This window comes from Myotis brandtii, unplaced genomic scaffold (genome assembly GCF_000412655.1).
Source record: "Myotis brandtii unplaced genomic scaffold, ASM41265v1 scaffold45, whole genome shotgun sequence".
NCBI classification, from domain to species: domain Eukaryota; kingdom Metazoa; phylum Chordata; class Mammalia; order Chiroptera; family Vespertilionidae; genus Myotis; species Myotis brandtii.
Genome location: NW_005367209.1, coordinates 7,905,259 through 7,908,272, shown reverse-complemented (window position 1 = coordinate 7,908,272; position 3,014 = coordinate 7,905,259). Strand labels below are relative to the sequence as shown.

The window sequence follows — 3,014 nt, the reverse complement described above, 5'->3', positions numbered from 1 at the left end:
TCATTCCTCCCCTCTCTCCTCTCTCAGGCTCCAATATATCCTGTTGGCTCTACCTTCCTAACATAGCCATGAACTGACCACGTCTCACCATGCCCAGCATGACCGCCCTGGTCTGAGCTGCCATCCCCTGTCACCTGGGGTGACCGCAGCAGCTTTCTCCTGCCTCTGTCCTCACCTCCTGCAGTTGTCCTGCACTCAACAAGGGGGGGTCCCGTTGCAACCTCAGCCAGATCTCGCAGTCCTCTAGCTCAGCGATTTCCAAATGGCGTGCTGCAAGAATCCGTAAAATGTGCAATACCTGACTATTTAGTCAGGGGCACTGACCTCTTTTCCCTTAGATTGTCAAATTTAAAAAAGTGACAACAGCCAACACGACAACAGCCATCTGGTGTGAATGAATCAAAATTATACCTTTTTTTTGTCAGATCGGCAAAAAATATCACGTATTTTTGGTGTGCCGCCGAATGTTAGTAATTCGTTTATGTGTTGCCATGAGCTGGCAAAGGCTGGACAGTGCTGTTCTAGCTCAAAACCCACCAATCGCTCCCCTTCTCTCTCAGGAAAAAACAAAGGTCTCTACACAGAGCCTCAAGGTCTCGAGCTCTGTTCTCACCGGTGTTCCTCAGGGACCCGCCTCCCTGACCTCACCTGCTACCTCTGTCCCCAGCTGCCCCACTGACCAGCTACACAGAATGGGAGGAGCTCTCACTCCCAGGCCTTTGCATTGGCTGTCCCGTCTGCCTGTCACGCTCCTCCCATGTGTCTTTCTCCCTCTTCTGGTCTGGTCACCTCAGCAGACAGGCCTGTCCTGAGCGCCTTATTATCTACCCACCCCAGTCTCCTTCCCTGCTTTTCTTCTGTGTAGCACCTAAGGCCATCTGACACGCTCCGTATTCCATTTCCTCTTTACTGTCCATCTCCAGCACTAGAGTGTAAGCTGTTGTCAGTGTCCCCACAACCTAGAACACAGCGTCTGGCATGTGGCAGGTGCACAGGGAAGCTCTGTCCGATGCCAAGAGGACCTGACTTCCTGGGGACATCCCGGCCCAGCTGCCACCCCTGGGTGTTCCCAGGCTAGCCCCCTCGCCTCTTTGATCCTTTTAGGGGTAAGCCTCAAAGCCCTGTCCCAACACCTGAGAATGTAGGAGACTGGTCCAAATGGGTGGGGATTTCTCTTAAAATATAACTTTTTTCTCCTTTAATACAAAAGTCCTTGTGTCCCAGCTGTTGGCTCTCCTGTCAAAGCTTGTCCTGCCCTGAGAGCTTGGCGCCGGCTTCTGTGTTCCCTCCAAGGATCCAATGTCACCGGGTCACCAGTGAGCAGTGTGGGCTTTACAGGAGGTTCCCAGGGACCCGGGGCACTTCGCCTCCCTGCGGCCCACACCTTAAACCCCCCTTCCCCCCACGGGAAGGACTCAGTGTTGGCAACGGATGAGGCTGGTAACAGATAATAGAGTCATCGTACTGTTCTCGCCACTTTTCTGTATTTTAAAAATTTCCTTTACTGAAAAAAAAAGGTGTTTTCTTTGCAGTTCCTTTTCTCCCACACATCCCCAAAGGACTTCCTGTTGCCCCCCCCTCACCATCACGCACCCTACAACTTCTCTTTTCCCCTCTGGTCTGGCTTGACCAGCTAGTGCGCGTGTTAGCAGTTTAGCTCCACTAACTAGCTTCCTGTTAGCAAACTGGAGTCATGTGGGCCCTTAAAACCCCGTGGTGCCCAGTTGTCTCCACAAGTTTTGGAACCAAATGGTCCAGGGTGGGGGTGTGGGCGCTGAGTGTTGGTAGAGGCTTCCCATGTGATTCTGGCACTTTCCCGAGTTGAGTAGACCCGGACTCATCCCTGACCCTTTGCTGCACCCAGGGGCCTCCTATTAACAGGGTCTGGCCTCCTTGGAAGGTAGTTTAGCAACATGTTTTTGTTGTTGTTACCTGAGCCCACCCCCTGGGGTCCCATCACAACTGCCTGAGTGACTTCAGGAGTTATTTCCTCCCAACCCAGAGAGTGTGTGTCATTCACACCTCCTGTCAGTGGGTGAGGTTCTTCCATCACCCGATGCCACATGGGTCGTGCCACTGTTTGGAGAGTGCAGAGCAGCACAGAGCAGTCGCCCACAGCCCCACTTCAGCCGCACGAACCAAAAGGACCCATTGGCACAGAATCACTTTAAAGGAACAGCCGGAAAACACATTCAAAGGGCCTGATGATAATGAGTATGCTAATGTGATTTCCATTGGGTGCCTGTGCTACCTCCAAAAGCGCTGTGTGATGTTCTTCATGGATTCAAAGCTCCCATTGAAGTCCACGGGGGATTTGGGTTGAAATAGCATCAAAGTTTTCACTTAAATGGACAAAGCTAGGGAGTCGTGAATTAAGGGTAAGCTTCACATTGACCCTGATACTGTTGACCTTGAGGGGGAAACACAGGCCCTGGTTGGCGGTAAGTTCAGCTTCTAACTGGGCAGCTGTATGTTTGGGTGGACAGAGCCAGCAAGTGTTAAACGGGGCGGGCGGGGGGGGTCCCCCTTTACATGATGAATACCCTCTGGAGGCTTGGGTTCCAATCCCAGTTCTTCACTCACTAGCCAAATGCTCTTGGGCAAGGCAAAGCTGTGCTCTGATCGAGCCTCCATTTTCCCATCTGTCAAGTGACATGGATGGAACCTGCCTTGCTGAGTTGCTTCCAAGACTGAAGAAGAAATATGTCTGTGGGAGGAGGCAGGACAGTAGAAAACATCTTGGAGCTCCCTAGCCTCCCAGCCAATTGCAGGCACAGCCAGGGTGGGGTGAGCCCAGGCCCTGGTCCCCAGGCCTTCTTCCCCCACAAGACTCAGCATATACACTGAGTGGCCAGATTACAGTGGGGCCTTGATTTACGAGTGTCCCACTAACGAGTTTTTTGAGATACCAGCCGTCTCTTGGCCAATTTTTTGCATTGAGTTGACAGAGTAATTTGAGTTAAAGAGCTCCTTAACGAGCTCGGTCTCAGAACGAATTAAACTCGTAAGTCAAG

The 3,014-nt window shown here is 52.0% G+C and overlaps 1 long non-coding RNA gene across 1 annotated transcript in view; it reads right to left on the bottom strand.

Moving 5' to 3' along the window:
* Positions 1-1,443: 1,443 nt before the first annotated feature.
* The window catches only part of LOC106727581, an 8,174-nt gene continuing 6,603 nt past the window's right edge, over positions 1,444-3,014 (bottom strand). The window contains exon 3 of the long non-coding RNA XR_001363810.1: positions 1,444-1,504. This is a non-coding gene — a long non-coding RNA (uncharacterized LOC106727581). The remainder of the gene's footprint in view (positions 1,505-3,014) is intronic.